The 23,017-nt window shown below is 42.6% G+C and overlaps 1 long non-coding RNA gene across 1 annotated transcript; it reads left to right on the forward strand.

The window, feature by feature from the left end:
- Positions 1–2,375: 2,375 nt before the first annotated feature.
- Positions 2,376–20,671, forward strand: LOC114116463 (uncharacterized). The gene is made up of 6 exons (XR_003590378.3): positions 2,376–2,449; positions 10,256–10,322; positions 12,510–12,653; positions 13,177–15,850; positions 17,311–17,467; positions 18,321–20,671. It is a non-coding gene; the product is annotated as an uncharacterized LOC114116463 (long non-coding RNA).
- Positions 20,672–23,017: the final 2,346 nt, after the last annotated feature.

The following is a 23,017-nucleotide window of genomic DNA, read 5'->3' on the forward strand; positions in this document are numbered from 1 at the left end:
TTGATTCCTGGGTTGGGGAGATCCACTGGGGAAGGGACAAGTTACCCACTCCAGAATTCTTCTGCTTCCCTTGTGGCTCAACTGGTAAAGAATCTGCCTTCTATGCGGGAGACCTGGATTTGATCCCTGAGCTGGGAAGATCCCCTGGAGAAGGGAAAGGCTACCCACTCCAATATTCTGGCCTGGAGAATTCCGTGGACTGTGTAAGTCCATGGAGTCTCAAAGAGTTGGACACGACTGAGCAACTTTCATTTTACCTTTCATGGTTGTATGACAGTGAATTTACTAAAAACCACTGAACTGTACACTTCGAAACAGTGAACTTTATGTTCCATAACAATTATAAACAAGTGTCCAAGCAGTCTCCTGCAAACAAATTAAAACTCAATTTAAGAACAAATATTCAGAGAAAGGATGTCAGGCTCCTAATTGATAATAAGAGGGACTTCCCTGGTGGTCCAGTGGCTAAGGTTTTGCATTCTCAGGCAGGGGGTGTGGGTTCGGTCCCTCCCTGGTCGGGGAGCTAAGACCCCACATGCCTCAGGACCAAAAAACCAAAAAATATAAAACAGAAGCAATATCGTAACAAATTAAATAAAGACTTTAAAAATGGTCCATATTAAAACATTTTAAAAATAGTTATAATGAAGTTACGACATTTTCGTTTTCAGCTTTTTATTTGTGGTTTGTTGTCATTTCCTCTCTCCCTGCAGTGAATATTCATTTTTGTACCTATTTTGTATTTTTTTTTCCCTAAGAAGACTCTTAAAGTTAATTAAACTTCAGGTCACTCAAAACCTGGATGTGACCCCTATATTAATAGGTGCAGAAACTCGGCCACCCATAGCCCTACAAGATGAAGGAATTCTGTTCCCAAGCAGGCTGTGTAGTTTCAAGGGAACTCACTGCTGACTCCTCCACACCTCTCTGCCCAGACTCGCATGTCTTCAGTCCTCTGAGATGCCTTTCTATTCTCACCCTCATACTGCCACTGCTCCTTCCGGGTTATTATCAGTCACATCACCTAACTGCTCTACAGTTTCACAAACCACTTCCTCCAGTCATCCTCCAAACTGCTGCCAGGGACAATCTTGCCGAAACACATCTTTTCTCCCTTCTCATCCCTACCAAGAAACCTCCCAAGGCTCTTTATTTGAAGGGTAAAGAACAAATTTCTTAACAAATAGGTCCCAGCCTGTCTTTGCAGACCCAACTCCTAGTCTCTGTCTCACTAAAACGCATCTCTGCATCACATGTCACGTCCGACTCTTCTCCTAACCTCAGGTTTTCTATGTCTCCCCTTAGCTTTTGCACGGGTCTTCTCTCACCTTCTCCTCTTCTTGAGAAGTTCTTCGTTTGTCAATACCCAACTCAGGTTTTGCTTCCGCAAGTTTTCCCAACCCTCTCTGCAACGTTTATGATCTCTCATTGTACTTATTAGCACGGGGAGTTGTGCATTCTATACATTCACATATATTTACAAATCAACTAAAGATTTTGAACTATTTCCCTGTGCATATAAAAATATATAAAACTCTCACACACATGTATATTATATGCAAAAAAGGGAAGATGTTAGTCATTCATTCATGTCCAACTTTTTGCGACTCCCTGATCTATAGATCGCCAAGCTCCTCTGTCCATGGAATTCTCCAGGCAAGAATACTGGAGTATATATATATATTCTGAAGATTTAGGTGCTTATCAACATACCCAAAGCAAAGACAGTGTCATATCTACTCTAAAAATGTTTTCCTTGACAGTTACTATCTTTTCTGTACATAGTATGTACTTATCCATGTTCCAGGCACTAATTGAATTAGAAGTATCTATACATGTGTGTGTGTGCTGTGTGCGTACATAAACACTCTTTTCCTTAAGCACTTTATACACCGAATAAAGAAAGAAGCACATCAGAGCAATTAAGAATCTCATTATTATAAATAAATGTCCAGTGGACTACTGCAAACCAATTAGATGAGCGCTGATGGCTCCCAGAGCACAGTGTATTGAATTCCACATGTTCTTATGGAGTGACCAAACACTCAGACATTTTAAATATCCATATTGACGGGCAGCCTCATACCTTAAGACAGAATAACCATCCTTTGTCTGGCAAATGTATTACTTACCCAGGGCGTTCCTGGGCACTAGGTACAAGGCACTGTGACAGGTGTTGGGGGCAAGAGAAAGAGTCCCAGATCTCAAGCTGCTCACAACCTCTGTGGGAGGCAGCCAAATTCACCAACAGGCCTTCACATCCTTGAGTACTTTGCAAAATATGTTCTATCTTTAGTTCATTGTAACTCAACTCTCATATTACAGGCACTGTGAGAGAGAATACAGAGATAAATGCCTGGACTCTACCCGCCCCCAAGGAGTTCAGAGTCTAGGAGGGGAGACAGACATATCAACAAATCTTAACAGTGCAGAGTGATTCATCAACACTGTAAGTATGTGAAAGCTTCACTGGCAGAAAAGAGAAGGGGGTGATTATTTCCTCCCAGCTCCCCTTCCCCACTGGGACAGAGTAATTGCAGACGTATTTGTGGAAGAGGTGACACCTACCTACTCTGTGTTTTGGAGAGCATTCTGAGCAGGGAGTTGGGACACAAAGACATAGAAGGATATGGCTGGAGGGTGAATGGTGGTGGAGGTGAGTGGATGAGAAGGTGAGGAAGGCAGCAATGTGAAGGGCTTTAGGTGCTGGTCAAGAGCTAGACAAATGATGAGAAGCCACAGAAGACCGCAGGGAGTAGAGGGGTATGGATAATGCAAGCTCCCAGGTAGGGTCACGGCAAACTGATAGGTAGGAGCCATGCTGGAGGTGCAGAGATGGTCTGAAAGGCTAAGGCAAGAATCCAGGCAAGGGAAGATCAGGGTCAGAGGCAGAGTCCATGGCACTGGGGATGGAGAGGCTACACTTGAGAAGGTCTCAGGGAGGAATCTGAAGGTTTCGTGACTGGATGTGCAGGAAGTAAGAGGCACTGGAGAAAAATGTCCAGAATTAAACTCAGGTTTCCACCTCAGGAAAACTGGGTAAATGAGGATGTTACCAGCCAATAGAAAACAGAGAAGGAAGAGGGACAGTGGGAAGAAGAGAGAGGGGGAAATCAGTTGTGCTGGAGATAGTTAAGGAGCGTTTAAGTGGAGATTGTCACAAGAAAGTTGGGTCTGGAATAGGAGAAAGTAGAACTAAAATATAAATAGAAAAGCTTCTGGAATTTGGATATCAGAACCAAGGGAGAGGCTGAAATCTCCTAAGCAAAGAAGACAGGAGAACCCAAAACAGAATCCAGTCTCTCACAGGATGGGTTCAGTTCAGTTCAGTTTAATTCAGTCGCTCAGCGGTGTCTGACTCTTTGCGACCCCATGGACTGTAGCATATCTGGCTTCCCTGTCCATCACCAACTCCTGGAGCTTGCTCAGACTCATGTCCATTGAGTTGATGATGCCATCCAACCTTCTCATCCTCTGTCATCCCCTTCTCCTCCTGCCTTCAATCTTTCCCAGCATCAGGGTCTTTTCCAATGAGTCAGTTCTTTGCATCAGGTGGTGAACGTATTGGAGCTTCAGCTTCAGTCCTTCCAGTGAATATTCAAGGTTGATTTCCTTTAGGAATGACTGGTTTGATCTCCTTGCTGTCCAAAGGACTCTCAAGAGTCTTCTCCAGTGCACCACAGTTCAAAAGCATCAATTCTTCAGCGCTCAGCCTTCCTTATGGTCCAACTCTCACATCCATACATGACTATTGGAAAAACCATAGCTTTGACTAGATGGACCTTTGTTGATAAGGTAATGTCTCTGCTTTTTAATATGCTATCTAGTTTGGTCATAGCTTTTCTTTCAAGCAGCAAGTGTCTTTTAATTTCATGGCTGCAGTCACCATCTGCAGTGATTTTGGAGCCCAGAAAAATGAAGTCTGTCACTCTTTCCATTGTTTCCCCATCTATTTGCCAGGAAGTGATGGGACCAGATGCCATGATCTTAGTTTCTTGAATGTTGAGTTTTAAGTCATCTTTTTCACTCTCCTCTTTCACTTTCATCAAGAGGCTTTTTAGTTCCTCTTCACTTTCTGCCATAAGGGTGGTGTCATCTGCATATCTGAGGTTATTGCTATTTCTCCTGGCAATCTTGATTTCAGCTTGTGTTTCTTCCATCCACAAGATGTGTAGATAAAATGACTATAGGAAAGACATAATATAGGAGAGAGTGGAGTTCTTAAAGTGAAGAGGATTTTGAGGAGAAAGTGGACAAAAGTATCATTGCTACAGAGTAACTAAGAAAGGCTAGACAGAAATTTGGCAGTTAGGAAACTGCCGAAAATCTCTGGCTGATATCTTTCCCTGTGTTGTAGGGACTAGGAAACCAGGTACATTCAGGGTGAAGGGGTAAAGGAGTGGAGTTATTAGTAGAGTTTATTCCATCAAGAGACTTGACCTTGAAGGCATGGGGAGAGGAAGGCCAGTAGTTATTAATAGAAGGGGGCATTGGATTTGGGGAAGTGTTTTATGTGTCAGAGTCTTGAACGTATTTATTGGTTGAGAGGAAAGAGCCTGTTGAAAAGAAAGCTGAAGAATCAGATGCTCTTAGAGGGACAGAAGGGGGTAGATTTTGAAGCAGAGCTGGAGACATTAATTTTTAAGAAAAAAAAAGAACAAATCTTCACCTGAAACTGTAAGAATGGCAATGGATGTAAAAAGGTTGTATGTGGGGAAAAAGGTTGTACGTGTGTGTGCAAGGAAAATTGAGGAACTTACTCCTGATGACCTCTATTACTCAAGAAGTCTATTTTCCTGGCTGAAGAATCAAGGAAGAGAATGGGAACTGGAGGACACACAATATTTTTATGTGTCCTGTGGACACTGGAGGAATGAAACAGAAATGAAAATATCTCCTTCCGTATTAATAAACGAGAATTATCACAGCCATCCGTGATTTCTGGTCTCCAAATATGAATCAGGGTTCCTAAAACTGTGATCCAGTCGATGCTGCCACCCTCCGTGGTGACTGCTGAGGAGTTGGGAGGCTGCAAGAAGCAACTGTCTGCCACTCCTTAAGATGAACAAGGAAACAGGATTGGCCCCAGATAGCTGAGGTGACATGAAAGGAATGAATTCAGACTCCAGAGGCTTGCATCTTCCCATATGTAGAATGCTAAATTCCTTAACCTGATACCTGATCTTTGATGTTCAGGCTGCCTGCTTTCTTTGTTGCAAACTTGTACATAGCCTGACTTCCCCTTCTGCTTCCTTAGAGCAGTTTTCTCAGAGCTACTGAGATGCTGTCTCCTGAGCTCAGAGTCCTAAACATTCCCACCAAAGAAAAGAACTCTCTACTTTCAGGTTGTGACTATATTTTTCAATTGACAAAACTTACAAAGTGGAACTAACAGGGTGTTGAAACCACTGGAGAGATCAGTGGAAACACTGCCAGCAGTATAGAGGTTCAAGTGCCTTGTTCATCTCACACTAAAAACTCAGGTCTGACACACATTTCAGCAGGTTGTGTAATTCCTAGAAGCTCAGGGTTCTTTCCCGATGAGCTAAGTATTCAAGTTAATGAATTAATATAAAACCAATGCCAGAGAAGTGTGGTGAGATCACTGAATCTGTGGACTCAGCCACTGGTGACCAGGGGCAGGTGTTCCAGGGGTAAGAAAATGCTGTCTAGCTGTTTGGTCTTCACTGAAGACAGGACAATAGACAATGGGCTTAAATTGCAGCCAGATGTCAAGAAAGACAGATATTCTAAAAATACAAGAGGACACAGAGCAACCTGCTTCTGTGATTCTTAGAAATAAGTACACCTCAGGTGGTTCTGATTCCAGCCTTGGATGATGGCTTATTTGTATTTTTTACATTCTCTTTTAGCTCTATGCCACAGTCTGATGTTAAGCAAAAAGAATATATAGTAGCACACCCCAAACAATGGAGACAGCAGAGTACTTTGTTTTTCTTTGCTTTCCTTTTTATCTTACTCTTTTCTCTAATGGGCACATGAGAAACAGCTACTATGTAAAAATAATCTGGATATTAAATAAAACAAGTCATATGTAATTATTAACTGTGTCATAGCCCAATCAAAAGAGAGAGAGATTTAAACCCCTCAGTCCTCTATCCTGCCTTGTTGGTTATCTCTAGCTTGATTAAAGGGAATGATACTCATTTGTAAATGCATTTGGCATACTTACCCTGCTATTGTTTCCATTATTTTGCAAATTACAGACATTGAGATGAAGGCTCTGTAATTTCCTAGCATTCCCTTTATTCCTGCTTGGAAAACTGGTATTGCCCTGGCATACTTCCACTTTGCTGTTATTTCATTTGAATACAGCAAATTCTTTATTATGATTAACAAAGACTTCTGCTCCATTCCTCTTTGAATATCAGTCTGCTCTTGGAGATGAGTTGATTTTGAGCCCTGCTGTCTCCTTGAATCTCTCAAAGATGTTCAAGACAGCAGACACCAGTGTATTCCTAAATGACATGTTTTCCGTGTGTTCCCCCTTTTGAATTTGTTATATGTTTAATAATTTTACCATCGTCTGGAACTTTTTTCTCTTCTATCAATTGTCTGATTCTAAATGTCTCCTACACTCGTCACTTAAAAGCCTGCAAATATGCAAGCAGTTGGGTTTGGTAATCTTGTTATTTTTAAGCTTTTTTCTCTTTTCAGTTTTCCTTTATCCTCATACATACATTTCTCAAGGTTTTACAATGTTTTGTAAGCAGTCTTGATACCAGGCACTTTGCATGCATGTATGCTAATCGTGTCTGACTATTTGCAACCCTATGGACTATAGCCTGTCAGATTCCTCTCTCCATGGGATTCTCCAGGTAAGAATACTGGAGTGGGTTGCCATTTCCTACTTCAGGGGATCTTCTCATCCCAGGGATCGAACCCGCATCTCCTGGATCTCCTGCATTGGCTGGAGGACTCTTTTCCACCTGGGAAGCCTCAGGCATTTTGGGACATCTTAAATAAATAGATGTTCTCCTTGAGCACTATATATTTCTAGTCCATTCATTTATCATTGCACTGGAATCACATCCCCCCCAAATAAGTCTCTTCCTCCTTAAATCTTGCCTGGATGTCCACCCAATTTAATACCCCGGTAGCAGTCCTCATACTTAGAGAGTACTAGCTAAATATTCATCTCCTAACTCATGCGAAGAGTTGACTCATTGGAAAAGACTCTGATGCTGGGAGGGATTGGGGGCAGGAGGAGAAGGGGACAACAGAGGATGAGACGGCTGGATGGCATCACTGACTCGATGGACATGAGTCTGAGTGAACTCCGGGAGTTGGTGATGGACAGGGAGGCCTGGCGTGCTGAGATTCATGGGGTCGCAAAGAGTCGGACACGACAGAGTGACTGAACTGAACTGAACTGAACATCAGTCATCTTGTTACCCGAGAGCTGGGTTTGCCCCTTAGTGGATATTGAGCCAAAAAACACAACCAAACCAAAGACTGGGAGATGGAAAGATTTATTGTTTGCAGTGAGTAAGGAGAACATGGAAGATTTTTCCCAAAGCAATGTCTCTCCAAGGAGTAAAACTGGGAAAGTTTAAGCTAAGGTTATATGCATATTCATGAAGGGCCTTGAGCAGAAGAGGAGAATTCAGCATAGAATTAGGGCAAAGGTTAAGGGCCAGATTATTATTTATATCACTGGAAGAGGAAATAGGACTCTCTTTATTACTGAACTATTGTTTCTTAACTGCTTTTCCTTTGTTCCTGCCTTCCCTTACTTCCCTTAAGATCATTAATTACTGAGACCTGTGTAAGGGCGAGCATTGTGGCCATGCTTAGATCACAAAACTGTTGTTATTCGATGACCAAGTTGTATCTGACTCTTTGCGACCGCATGGACTTTAGCACACCAGGCTTCCCTGTCCTCCACTGTCTCCTGGAGTCTGCTCAAACTCATGTCCATTGAGTCGATGATGCCATCCAACCATCTCACCCTCTATCATCCCCTTCTCCTCCTGCCCTCAATCTTTCCCAGCTCAGGGTCTTTTCCAGTGAGTTGACTCTTTGCATCAGTGGCCAAAGTGTTGGAGCTTCAGCATCAGTCCTGCCAATGAATATTCAGAATTGATTTCCTTTAGGATTGACTGGTTTGATCTCCTTGCTGTCCAAGGGAGTCTCAAGAGTCCTCTCCAGAACCGCAGTTTAAAAGTATCAGTTCTTCAGTGCTCAGCCTTCTTTATGGTCCAACTCTCACATCCATACATGGCTATTGGAAAAACCATAGCTTTGTCTATATGGACCTTTGTAGGCAAAGTAAGATCCCTGCTTATCAAGAAATCTATGCCTGATTCTCTTTCTCTGTGAGCCCCTATCCTATCTGTGTACAAAATTTAGAAAAAGTCACATTCAAAGGATTCTTCTAAACCACAGGATTCATGTCAATGTATGGCAAAACCAATACAGTACTGTAAAGTAAAATAAAGTAAAAATAAAAATTAAAAAAAATAAGCTAAAAAAAAAGAAACAAAGCAAATATATGAGACACTATAATCAAAGAAGAAACTTTTCTATGCAGGAAAGACTAGAATCTCTAGTGTCCCAGGAGAAATGAAATAAAAACTTTGTGTGTTTAGTATTCAGTCAAAAAAAAAAAAAAAGAAAATGCTGGAAGTGAAATAGGTGCATGATTGTGACTTGGGGACTCCTCTTCCACAATCAGATATCAGAGTACAAAGTTCTTCTCTTATTCCTCTTTGCCTTCATCTCCTCATGCCTTGTTTTCCCCTCTCTTCCATGATGTCAGTATCTTTGAGAGACAGACATCATTTCTTTAACCCAGTTGGGCCAAATATATGGAGGAGTATACTGAGCTGAGGGTAGTTTAGCCCCATTTATTCATGTTGGGTAGGTAGCATTGTAGAAAATGAGGATAATACCGGGGGAATTGATATGTCTCACATTATTGAGTGCTTATTATATGCCAGGTATTATTTTATCTGCTGTACGTGTTTCATCTCAGTTAATCTCAACAGTCCAGTGAGGTGGACCCTCAGGATTCAGAGAGGTTGAGGAACATGCCTAAGACCCCACAGCTAGCCACTGAGTAGCAGGTGCATGGGAACCTGGGATGTCTGATAGCAGAGCTAGCACTACCCTCTGTCTACGCAGAGGAAGCACGCAGTGAATTGTTAGCATTTTATGGTAATTATTTTTCAAATATTTCTCTTGCATGTACTGAGTAGTACTGCATGTTAGGCTGTGTTTGACCCTTTCATCTTGTCAACTGAAAAAATAAAATTCACGGAGTAAGTGTTGTGAGTTAAGTTTTATTTGGGGCAAGATGAGGACTATAGGCTGGGAGACAGCATCTCAACTGCTCTGAAGAGAGGTTGGGGAAGTCAGCACAGATGTGATTTTGTGAAGGGGAATACGTGCAATCAAGCACACATTTTTGTAAAAGGTTGCTGCTAGTCTCCTGATGGTTACTTCTAGTTATGAGGAGCAGATGTCTCCAGTAACAATTTCTAGTGCCTTTCTAGATATGAGAGTATGCAAGAATTTGGGCTTATAAAATCTTCTTCTGAAAATATCTAACTATCTGAAAACCTGTCCTGCCAGTTTTTCCCACACCACAATGTGCCTCAATTCTGAGCTCCACCCTGAACTCTTTTTGTGTGTGTTGAAGGTCAATGATTACACTGGCTAGTGACTTAATCCTTGTAGAGGCAGGTGGCAAGTGCCAACATTTAGCTGGCAACCTCATTTAATTTTCATAATAACTCATGGGATTATGGTTTCCATTTAACAATCAAGGAACCTGAATCTCAAAGGCATTCTGTAACTTGCCCAAGATTACTCAGCTAGTGAGAAAGAACGGCCCTGGGCACTCCAACTAGCCCTCACATTCCTTTTATTTCTTTTCAAAGCTTTCTTTAGAGGCCATATTGAATTTTTCCTCATTAAGCTCCGGAATCTAATGAGGTCATATTGACAGTCATAACTCGGATGTAAATGGCTGGCATTCCCAGCTGCACAAGCCCTACTCACACACTTCTCCTCTTGCTGGGAGCTGCTCCTTCTCTGGGGGGGCACTACTGCCTCCATGGGACCCCCCTCCCCCCCAGGGCTGTATAGTCCAGTGGCCTCTGGCAAATGGGGAAGAAGGACTCACATTAGCCTTCACTCAGGCAGTGCTGCTGGTGCCCTGATGTCTAGAGCTATTGTTTTAGTGTTTTCCTAAAAATGTAAGAAAACCTCTTTTGCTCTTTATTTACAGCCTGTCTGCTGTCTGATTCAGCTGTGAGTGCATGGAGACCCAAGTACAGATCAGGAACACGTGACAGGTAACATTGTGCGTTCAGAATTATCCTCCTGTTCACTGACTAAGATGTAGGCTTGGACCCAAGAGCCCTTAATTCTTTTAGGGGGGAAATTCCTTTTCCCGAACTATGTGGCCCGGGTGGAAGGTAGTACCTGTCTCCTACTAGGGAAGCTGAGGGGCCAGAGCTCCTCTCCTGCAGACAGGGGGTAAGCACGTGGCCTCATTTGACCAATCAGTGCTCACCTCTGAAACAAACTGAGTGAGAGATACAAAGACAGTAGGGATGAGGAGTCCTAAGGTGAGCCATCCAGTCCTGAGGCCTGACCCTCACACTCCCCTAACGTCTGCAGTTTTCAGGCCTTTAGCTGATTCTCTGAGCGCTATCCTTTCAATAAGCGCCCTTTTATGTAAAAAATACCCAGGGTGTATTTCTGTCGCACACCATTAAGGAGCCTGAAATGCACATGGATTTACAAGGTAAATATCGAGAAAATTTTGTGGTCCTTTCCCCACTCCTTTCATGCACCTCTCTCTTAACTTCTCTTCTGCTGCCAAGTCCCCATGGGTCAGGTCAGCCTTCGCTGCTCAGACCCCCTTGTGGGGCTAATTTTACTAAGCTTCCCTGTCCAGAACGCAGAGCTCTGGGTTTCCTTCTCCACTTTTTGCCACAATCCACGAGACAGCATATCTCAAATTTTCTTCAGCAAGGGCTGCTGTTCAACAGGACGTCACGGTTGTAAAGAGATACCATAAAACCTATATTTTATTTATTTTGTTTTCATAATTTTATTTATTTATTTTTGCCTGTGCTGGGTCTTCATTGCTGTGCGGGCTTTCTCACGTTGCGGCGAGCAGCGGCTGCTCTCCGTTGCAGTACACAGGCTTCTCATTGTGGTGGCTTCTCTTGTTGTGGAGCACAGGCTCTAGGGCGTGTGGGCTTCAATTGCTGTGGCTCCCAGGCTTTGGAACACAGGCTCAATAGTCTGGTGCCCAGGCTTAGATGATCCACGGCATGTGCAAGCTTCCCAGATCAGAGACTGAATCTGTGTCTCCTGCATTGGCAGGCAGGTTCTGTACCACTGAGCCACTAGGGAAGCCCAAAGCCATACATCTTACCTCATAGAATATTCCTGAAACAAAGTCTTATAGGAGCAATAAGTGGACCAAACAAAAGAGCAGCTGCTCTGGCCCCCGTTAAGCTTGTAAACCAGTATTATAAGCCAACCCATGAATCCCCTTAGCTCCCTGAGAATATTCACAGCTGATAATGGTTCTGAATGGGCAACAGAAAGAGTATTTGATGGAGCCAACTCCTCCCATCTCTACCACCATCCCAATGTGTAGGGTTAAACAAATCATTGAACACGTTTGGGTTTTAATTTTTGAGTTTGGAAAAATAAGGGCATTATATTTTCTCTAATTTTCTTTCAATACTATGACTTGAGTGTTACATGTTCCATTATCTTTTTAATTTTAATAGAAGACTTTTGAAAATGTCAAACTTTTGAGTCCCAAATACATCATCACTATCCTGAAATAAAGCTTTATGAGGCTAGGAGGAGTAGTTTCGGTTTGCTTGGTTGGTGGTAAGAGAGAGGGGAAGAAGAGACGTGAGGTACCTCAAATTTTTTGGTTCAGGTTTCCTGGCAATCGCAACTGCACAACCAATTCCTTCTCTTACTAGACTAAGGATGCCCAGAGCTCCACCCTTCCCCCTTTCCCCCAGTTCAGTATGGTAGGAAGGCGCTCCCTAACGCACTTCCATATTTGGCCCAAGCTCAAGGCAGTTGCTCTCCTGGTATTACTGACCACAGTTCTTGGCCTCCTTAATTAACAGAAATTACTAAGAGGCCAGACAAGAAATTCAGGCAAGGCTTTATTGGGACTCCTGTTGCAGAGAGGGAGCGAGAACAGGCAACAGGTTCCCTTGTTCCTTCCCTGATGTAGGGAGGTAGGGGGTGAGCTGCTTCCATGTATGGGTAAGGGTAGGGGTGTATCCAGGGAGTCCAGCTGGAGAGGTGGCTTGGGTCATTTGCCCTTTGGTGATGTTGTGTGCAGGGGGCATGCTCAGTACTCTGTTTTTGCTCCAGCTCTTCAGAAGTGGCAGTTATGTTTTTCGTCTTTGTGTACCTTGTTGTCCATAATTTTCCCCAACTGGTATACAGTTATTTTCAGTCCCTTATAGTTTCTTTATATTTTGTTGCTCAAGGAGACGGTGCAAGCACTGCAGCAAAGAGTCCCTGGTTCCAGGTCCCAGCCTGTCTCACTGGTATTAACACTTGTAGAGCATTATTGGCAATCACTCAAATGCAACAATATCAACTCAAGTTGGAGTCCTTTGGTTCGAAACACAGTAAGTGGATCACAGTTTCTCTTGGAGGAAATAGAAACCCCCGCTTGTCACTCTGCACAGAGCAGGAAGTTTCTCTTCTTTGGGTACATGTGTGAGTGCTAGGTCTCTTCAGTCATGTCTGAAACTTTGTGACCCCATGGGCTGTAACCCCCCAGGCTCCTCTGTCCATGGGATTCTCCAGACAAGAATACTGGAGTGGGCTGCCATGCCCTCCTCCAGGGGATCTTCCTGACCCAAGAATCGAACCCACATCCCCTCTGTCTCCTGCATTGGCAGGAGGGTTTTTACCACTAGTGCCACCTGGGAAGCACATGTATTTCTCTCCCTTGAACTGGTGGGGATACATTCACATTACTACCTCAATTACAACTCATACCAATGAATGTTAGCTACGATTACACTGGTAGTAGTTACTATCTCTTTGATTTTGCTCTAAAGATTTAATGTTTGTAAATTCTTTAAAAATAGTACGATTTAGTTTAAACATGTGTATGGAAGAGATGTACTTTTGTCTTTATTGCAGATGAAGAAACCAAGTGATGAGAGTGTGAGTAACTTTCCCAAAGGCTCACAGACTGTAGGAGGCAGAGCTGGGACTGTGAACCAGCGGTCATCTCTTTCCGTGATCTTACTGCTGAAAAAAATTTTGAAGGAGAAGGAAAATTTTCCAGAGCTTGGGCAGATCACCTCGGGAATCGGAGGCAGATAAGCACCTATTTAATCTCTATTCATTTAGACTCAGGGCTCTCTAAAAGCAGGAAATGGAAGGCGCGAGGGTTTGCCACAATATTTGTCGATCATAAGTCAAAAATAAGCAATCAGTCCCTTTTCACGTAGGGCACTATAATAAACACTGGCACGGTCCCTGCAATTTGGTTTTGCAAAGAAAACAGGAAACAAGCACATTTTCACTGTGGCTTCAGTCTAAGGAGGGCTGGCATCTGCTGACTGGCGGGCTAGATTTTCTTGTCAATACCCCGTGTTTACTATCCTGGTCACATGAGCAGAGAGAGGAGGATGAGTCACAGTAACTGACTGCTAAATTAGGAAAATGTAATCCATTTGTTTCTTTTAAATTAGATGCCCCCGAAGCATTTTAAAGCTTTTTTCCTCAGCAACAATAGTCACAACCTAAACAGCTAATGGATTCCTAATTTGTGCTAATCTAGCTATTATAAGTAAATAAATGATTTTGTAGCATTCTTTTCCTATGTGAGGGCAAGATTTTGAATATACTGCTTTTCATCTACAAATGTCAAAACCCTGCAGACTTTCTGTCTTTGATTTTTGCATGCCTGCTCCTCACTACTTACCTGCAGAGTCATTGAAATACAGTGCATTACTTGGCACGTTAAACTGCTAGCAAACAACATCGCAGCTCTTAACCAATATGAGTCACTGATCAGCAGCTCTGCAAGGAATCGAGGGGGTCACTCATTGTGACTTCTCCATTTTGTAGATAAAACTGAGGCCCAGCAAGGTTTAAGGAATTTGATGAACTCCAGGTCTCTGGATGCCTAATTCCCCATTAAAGTCCCTTTCTTTTCCCTGTGGTACACCTGCACGCTGGGAAATCAGTGTCACTCAAGAAACCCTGGTTTGAATGAGTGAAATGTATGATGATCAAAACAATCAGTCATTCGAGCAAATAAAACAGCAGATCCGCATGACAGTCATCATCCCTCAGGAGGAGTACTGGGGTAAAGTCACTGGCCAGGAGCTTTTCATAGAAAGTACTTCAGTTTACTCTCTAGACCTGCACCCATCCTCTTAATTTCCTTTTAAAATTTGCTGACTTGAATCAGAGCCTGGTTTCTTGTTTTACCCAAACTTAGCAATGAGGTCCGAGACATCTGGATTTATTCACGCATAAACATGAGGTTGCCTGTTTTGAGCTTTATTTTCATACTGCAGCTCTTTGAAAAACCTCTGATTGGTGTTTCTCCAAATGAATAGAGCTGTGCGGAGCACAGAGCAAGCACAAAATAATTGTTGTCAATGATGGTATTGACCGGGATAAAGTATGGGAGATGATAGAAAGGGTGGTGGTGGCGGGTCAGAAAATTCAGGATTGAAAAGGCGGATGAGGGAAAAGAGAGGTTGAAGCTTGGGTAGCAAGGGCAGAAGCGATGAGCACAAGAATTATGTAGGAGAACATGGAACAGGTGATGCAAATTACCCATATATATATTACAAAGAAAACAAATTATCCACGTGTATATTAAATAAGAAGGAGATAGAGCAATTTTCCCATTAAATTCCAAGCAATGGGCTAGTTTATAGTAAGCCATCTTAAAGTCAATGGCATGGTTAATACTTTGTGGTGAGAAGAAAGTCAATGAATTCAAAGCCAAATGCATAGCTTTGCAAGCACGGACTTGTGAAGTAATCCACGTTTCAGCTTTAGAGAGAATGTTCACATCAAGGAGCCTCGTAATTTAACATTTCTGGGTGTGATAAAGCAAGAATGGTCAGGGCACTTTGATGAGCATGGACACATTGACCAGATTTCAGGACATGAGTCTCTAATATTTGGCCCCGCCTCTGTGAAGCAGTAGCTCTGATTACAGTATTTTCAACAAACACTTTAGAAGATATGACTCTGGGGAGAAGAATACCAAGCCTGTGATTGCGACTGCAACACAAATTGGCTCCGAGGATCCTTTAATGAAAAGATTTCCACGTCACCTCCATCCACCTTTACCACGCCCCCCCCACCCCCCACCCCAACCGCAATATTCTGGCCATGTTAGAGTGGATGTGAATTCCATAAACAGCATATGAGAGAAAAAAAAAAACACAACAACTGTATTTTTAGTGTCAAAAGACAGAAGGGAGAAGGGGGAGGGAATAAGATATAAGTGCTACAGACCCCTGGGACTCACAGCTATCTTGCTCCTTGGGGCTTAGAAGCTTCTTTCTGGCAGATGCTCCCTTGAAAGGTGGAAACAGAATTCAGACTTATAGCAGGAAGGGGCTTCCCAAGTGGTTCAGTGGTGAAGAATCCACCTGCCAGTGCACAAGATGCAGTAGGCGCTGGTTCAATCCTTGGGTCAGGAAGATACTCTGGAGAAGGAAGTGGCATCCTCTCCAGTGTTCTTGCCTGGAGAATCCCATGGACAGAGGAGCCTGGCGGGCCACAGTCCAGAGAAGCACAAAGAGTCCGACGCGACTGAGCACGTGCTCACTCACAGCAGGTTAGGGTTCAGGAGGCCTTGATGGGTGCTATGGGATCTGGGGAAAGGTGATATCAGTTGTGTTTGCAAGCTATGTTTCTGTCTTGCAAGTGTGGCAGGTGGAGTTTTCTGAGCAAATGTTTTCAGTTTCCTCCCTCTCAGGCCCTCATCTCTTCCATGGATTTCTGTGCCTCCCTACTCACCTACTATATGAGAATCCAGTTGGATTCCTGGATGGTTGATGAGCAAAACTTGGGAGAATTGAAGAGGGTAGGCTAGATAAAAAGGGGGTCAGAGACGTGAGGATTGAAAAGGAGAGGCTGGTGGAAAGGGAATGGGATAGGGTAAATTGATTAGTGTGGCAATGTGAGCATCTCAGTCAGTCTGTCATGTCTGAATTTTTGTGACTGCATGGACTGTAACCTGCCAGGTTCCTCTGTCCATAGGATTGTCCCAGCAAGAATACTTGAGTGGGTTGCCATTTCCTCCTCTAGGGTAGGTAGCATGGCAATGCTGAGCTACAAAAGAAGAAGAGAGGAGAGAAAACAGGGTGGGCTATTCTGGAGAGGGACTTTTTTTTTGCAAATGAGGGATGCTGAAGGAGTATACAAAACCTATGAGTGCGAAAGAAGGGTCTTGCCCTCAATTAGAACCTCTGAGAGAGATGAAAATAAAGATTGAAGTCTTCTTAAATTGCTACTTGGCAGCTGGGCTAGTCCTTTGAATATAGAGGCTCTGTGCAACCCCATAGACGGCAGCCCATCAGACTCCTCTGTCCCTGGGATTCTCTAGGCAAGAATACTGGAATGGGTTGCCCTTTCCTTCTCCAGTGCATGCAGGCATGCTGAGTCGCTTCAGAATACTGGAGTGGGTTGCCATTGCCTTCTCCACACTAAGACTCCCTAAACCTTGTTCCCATTAGCTCATGATATTAGAATGTGGAGAAGCAAACATCTTCTCCAAGGGATCTTTCTGTCCCAGGGATCGAACCTGGGTCTCCTGCATCGCAAGCAGGTTCTTTATCATCTGAGCCACGAGGGAAGTCCCTCTGAGAAGCTCAACTTTTCTATTATGAGACATTGGAAACTTGTTCTGTATGATTTAGACTGAGATGCTTAAAGGAGCGGAGAAGACAATGGCACCCAACTCCAGTAGTCTTGCCTGGAAAATCCCATGGACGGGGGAGGCTGGTAGGCTGCAGTCCATAGGGTCGCAAAGAGTCGGACATGACTGAGAGACTTCACTTTCACTTTTCCCTTTCATGCATTGGAGAAGGAAATGGAAACCCACTCCAGTGTTCTTGCCTGGAGAATCCCAGGGACGGGGGAGCCTGGTGGGCTGCCATCTATGGGGTCACACAGAGTCGGACACGACTGAAGTGACTTAGCAGCAGCAGCTTAAAGGAGTTGTCTTTGCAGGGCCCTGGTTTTCAATGGCTGTATCAGATGGAGCTTTATCTCTGCAAATGATGTTTCTTGCAGAGAAATTGCCCCTCCTTCATCAAGAATGTGAACTGTAAGACATCCTCAGTTATAGAAGCAGGCGATACCCTGGGAAGTTCAAAAGCTGAGAGAACTCTTCAAAGAAATTGAGATCCATTGTTTTAGGAAGATTACATTCCAGAGACATTCATTCAAGGTACTACTTCCTTCTTGCTTTCCAAGTTAAATTTCAGGGAAATTGATGTTTTGGTTATAAACTAGCTGAGAGTTTCATTTAATTTGTTCATCATGACCATAGTTACAAAGGGCTCTGCTCATTAAGGTATCCATTTCTTTTTCTTGTTTTTAAAATTTTCTATTTTAAGAAAATAAATAATGCCCCTCAGAAAATAACTCTCTAATTGCTGCTTTCAATCTTTCAGAAGGTCCTAGTGTGGTCATTAGAGCCCCCATTGTGGTCAAATCTTCATTTCTTCGAAGATTACTTCTAGCTGTTACTTCATCCATTCTGTGGTCAAAGGGAATGCCCCTAGGTACCTGTTTAAAGAATGGGGGGTATAAGAGGGAACCATAAACAGTCCCAGACCGGGGACTCTTTGCAAGGCTTTGGTATAAAACAATTGCCTGAGTATAACTGAAAATTCCTATTTATGTATGAGGTAATATTTCTTAAACCTTGGCTTTAAAATCAGTCTGGGACATTAAAACTCTCAACCTCTCACCGTCCCCTCCCTTAGTGAACTCTGGGGAACAAATACCAAACCAAACCAAACCAAACCAAACCAAAAACTGTACTTTGAATTCCCTTATGTTTCAAGACATACACGTCAGAGGAAACTGTTTAAAATGATTTAGCCCAACACAAACGATTGTGAGGGAGAAGGAAGGAAGAAAAACTTGCCAGTTCACAAGATCACTTTTCCTCTACTTACTGCCTGCTTTTGCTGACCTGACAAATTAAAAATATGTTCTTTCCTCAGAGCATTTTAGACGTACTCGTAGCAATATCTTGAAAGAGGAAAAAGAGTCCTGTTTGCTTCCACCCACAGGCCTCTTGGACTTCGGTTCCCTGAGCATGATCCTGGGTTTGGAAGCCCTCCAAGTGACAGAAAATTGGCGAGTTCCTCATCATTGATTCCTCGCTAGCTCTTTGGGGAGAAGAGTTCTGCTCAAGACTTGGCTGTATTCTTAAGTTGGCGCCCCAGCCAGTTACTCAAAGTTCAAGGAACTTGACAGACAGAGGCTGTTTGTCTGGCGAAGCGATGTGAACTGGCCAGGCTGAGCCTGCCATCTCACAGCGGCACCTTCTGTCTCCTTCCAGGGAAGCTTGTTTCTGACCAGGCTCTCAAGGCTGTGCTCTGTGTGAGAAGACCTCTGCCCATCATGGGTGTGGCATTGGCCCTGTGTCGAGGTGAATTTTGGATCTTTCTAGAATCCTAATCCATGCAGTCTCACAGTGTACTGCAGGAGCAGTGGTAGTGTGTGTGTGTGCACACATGTACATGCACGTGTGTGTGTGTTTTATCCAAACAGTTTAAAAAAAAGACAGAAGGCCAAGACAGATTTCCAGGAAACAGACTGTGTTAGTCTAGACTAGCAAAATCTAGCCAATTTAATTTCTGAATTTGTGATCATTCTTTCCATACTTATTTTGTATTTAATCTCCCTAAGAATGAGTTCAAAAGTGAGAAAAACAATGTTTGTGCACTGAGCTTTCAAATGACCAACCAATTTCAACTAGATGCCATGCTGGCATCTAGAGAGTTAAAATGTCAAGGATTAGATTTCTATATTGTTTCTTTGAAAAAAGAACCTTTGTGTGCATCTTTAAAAGCCTACTGTTTTTTTTAATAGCAAAAGCAACACATGTCATTGTTGAAACTTTAGGAAAAAAAATAAGCAAAAAGAATAAAATTAAAATCATGTGTTCTCGCTATCCAGATATAAGATAACACTGTTTTGTTAGGTAGGAATTGACTGAATTAGGTAGAACAGAATTTGAATTATGGGTTTAATGGTATGATTCAGAGCAAGTTCATCTACTTAAGCATTAATTTTCTCTAATTTTCTCTCTGTAAAATGAGAAGCTTGTATTTATAAGAGTGTTTGAAGATTGTGGCAAAATTCTGGGGCACAAAAATAATTGTTGATTGATAATATCTGTATTTCACTGCCTAAACTACTCATCTTATAGCTTGTTATTAGTTTGTACCACCTTCCAAACATGAGCTCATTTAATTAGTCTTATGCTTCTTTCCTGTGTTGTGATGACATGAATTTATGGCTCCAGTATTCTGGTTCTTGGGTCTGTTACTTAACACTTGTCTGGGAAAAGAAGTATACAGAGCCATATTTTGTAGTGAGCAAATCTAGTTTCATCACTCCATTATTTTTGGCAGTAAATGATGTTGAGGCAAGTCTGAGACCAACTTGATTTTCCTCTTTTTAAAAACAAATTGTATTTACTTATTTGTTTGGCTGCATCCGGTCTTTGTTGTGTCCTGTGGGATCTTTCCTCGAGGCTCATGGACTCTCCAGTTGTGACACAGAGGCTCTGGAGCACACAGGTTCAGCAGTTGCAGCTCAAGGACTCTGTAGCGTGGGCCCAGTAGTTGCGGCTCACAGGCTTGGTTGCTCCACCGCATGTGGGATCTTAGTTCCCTGGTCAGGAATCGAACCTGAGTCCCCAGCATTGCAAGGTGGATTCTTAACCACTGAACCACCAGGGAAGTCCTGATTTTTTTCTTTAAAGGTGATTTATTTTACCTAATAGATGCCTGAAGATGTTCTTCAAGTTCAGTGATGTACTCAGGATAAACTTTTATATTGATATTGTAATTTAAAGGTTCCTGGAACATGGTATTCACTTTTCATCTATAGTTTCATTAGTATCTTAAAATTCAGACAATTCTCTTGTATTATATCTTAGAAACTATCTTCTATTTTGAGGTTTTTCAACGCAAATGTATCAATTACTCTTATATTGGATTATGTCTATCTACCATATATTGTTTTCTGTATAATTGCCTTGTTATTTTTGTTTGTATCCACTGGGTCAGTAATTTAATTTTCAGTAGTCTTCATTCTCTTTTATTAGCTCTAAAACGTGGCTGGTTTGTCTTTCAATTTGTTTACTTCATCTAGAAATCATCTTTTTAAAAATCTCATTTCCTTTCTATTTTATTGATTTGATCTTTTTGATTTTACTATAATGAGAAGGAATTTGAGTAATATGCTTCTGTAGCTTGAGTTAAACTTTTATCCAGATTAGAATTTTCATCTTTTGCATAGTATGATGTCTTTTTCCCCCTTTATTTTCTTCTGCTTAATGCTTTTTTGTCAGAATTTTTATTTTATTGTATTCTTTTATGTATTTTTAATTAAACTTTTTACTTTGAGATAATTGCAGTTGCCCATACAGTTGTAAGAACAATATAGAGAAATTTTGGATATTCTTTGTCAATTTCCATCAGTGATAACATCTCATAAAAACTATACTACAATATCACAACTAGGATATTAGGGTATTGGCATTACTACAACCAATCTTATTCAGATTTCCCAGGTTTATTTGTATAGGCATGTCTCAGAACTATTTTAGGTTTGGTTCCAGACCACTGCAAAAAAAGTGAATATTATAATGAAGCAAGAATGGAGCTGGAGGAATCAACTTTCAGGATTTCAGGCCATTCTACAAAGCTACAGTCATCGAGACAGCATGGTACTGGCACAAAACCAGACTTATAGACCAATGGAACAAGATAGAAAGCCCAGAGATAAATCCACACACAATGGCACCCTACTCCAGTACTCTTGCCTGGAAAATCCCATGGATGGAGGAGCCTGGTAGGCTGCAGTCCATGGGGTTGCTAACAGTTGGATACGACTGAACGACTTCACTTTCACTTTTTACTTTCATGCATTGGAGAAGGAAATGGCAACCCACTCCAGTGTTCTTGCCTGGAGAATCCCAGGGATGAGGGAGCCTGGTGGGCTGCCGTCTATGGGGTCGCACAGAGTCGGACACAACTGAAGTGACTTAGCAGTAGTAGTAGTAGTAGTATGGATACCTTATCTTTGACAAAAGAGACAAAAATATACAATGGGGCAAAGATAGCCTCTTCAGTAAGCGGTGCTGGGAAAACTGGACAGCTACGTGTAAGAGAGTGAAATTAGAACACTTCCTAACACCATACACAAAGATAAACTCAAAATGGATTAAAGACCTAACTGTAACACCAGAAACAGTTAATGTTTGTATATGGCATAGGTCAGGGGCCCAGTTTCATTCTTTCGTATGTTGATATTCAGTTGTTATAGCGCAATTTGTTGAAATGACTCTCCTTTACTGTTGCACTGTCTTGGTATCCTTCCCCAAAATCACTAGACCACAAATATGAAGGTGTTTTTCCCTCTGAACTCTCAGTTCTGTTCCATTGAGCTATATGTCTGTTCTCATGGTAATTGCTGATGCCTTCTCTCTAGGCCTGTGTGTGTCCTGTCCCCTCTCCTTGCCTCCCCAATTCACTCATACCCATGACTACTTTTTATTTTTTGGCTGTGCTGGGCCTTCGTTTCTACATGTGGGCTTTCTCTAGTTGCAGCGAGTGGGGGCTGATCTTCATTGCAGTGCATGGGCTTCTCATTGTGACGGCTTCTCTTGTTGCAGGCTTTAGGACACATAGGCATCGCTAATTTTGGTGCACAGGCTTAGTTGGCCCATGGCATGTGGGATCTTCTCAGGAATTGAGCCTGTGTGCCCTCCATTGGCAGGTGGATTCCTAACCACTAGAACATCAGGGAAGTCCCGAACATGACTACTTTAAGATTGCCATAATTTCCCTTAGCGTCTCACCTCTGCTGGTTCTCAGGGCCTTGGATGTCTTATTGCAGTCCTCTGCCTGTAAGCTCTTGGTTCAGACACCCACGGTCTGCAGTGCTCCTGCAGCTCTTCCTGTGGCCACTGCTTTCAGCCACCTTCACTTTGATATTCCAATTACACCATGGTTCCTAGCAGCCCTCTGGGTTAGGCAAGACTGAAACAGTCACTTATGTAACTCCCAGACAAGCCTGAAGGGTACAAACAGGTTACATTTTTTTTTCCTTCTTGTCCTGAGAAAGGAACTGGGAATTGGACGGCTTCCTCAGTTCACCACGGTGGGGTGCAGTTGGGAAAAGGGTGAACAGAAGCACCAGAACGTCCTCCCATTTTGAGTGTGACTTCCTCTTGTTTCGGGATGGGCCTGGTTGCTGTAGATCCCAGCTGGTGTCTACAGTTCCCACAAAACTGCCTGCTGTGTGTGTTGTTTACTTAGTGTTTCACGGGAGAGCAGAGCCTGTAGCTTCCTGGTCCACTGTCTGCTGATGCCACTGCCCTGTTCCCCCATTTTTAAGTTTCCCACCAGTGTGTTGCCTCGGCTCTGGCAACAGTGTTTCTCACCCTTGGTTGTACAATAAATCACCTGGGGAGTTTTAAGAAAAATCCCAATATCCAAACCACACCCCAGACCAATTCGATCAGAACCCACAGAGAATGGACCAGGTCATCAGGATTGTTTTCTTTTTTTCAGACATTTTTCTTTGGTGGTGAAAATATAAATAGACGAAATTTGCCACTTTAACCATTCTTCAGGGTAGAATTCATTAAATCATTCATTTCAGTACACTCGTGAGTTTTGCAACCATACTTCTCTAGAACTTTATTATTCCAAGCAGAAACTTAGTATCCATTGAACACCAACTCTTC

The sequence above is a fragment of the Ovis aries genome, chromosome 9 (genome assembly GCF_016772045.2).
Source record: "Ovis aries strain OAR_USU_Benz2616 breed Rambouillet chromosome 9, ARS-UI_Ramb_v3.0, whole genome shotgun sequence".
NCBI lineage: Eukaryota > Metazoa > Chordata > Mammalia > Artiodactyla > Bovidae > Ovis > Ovis aries.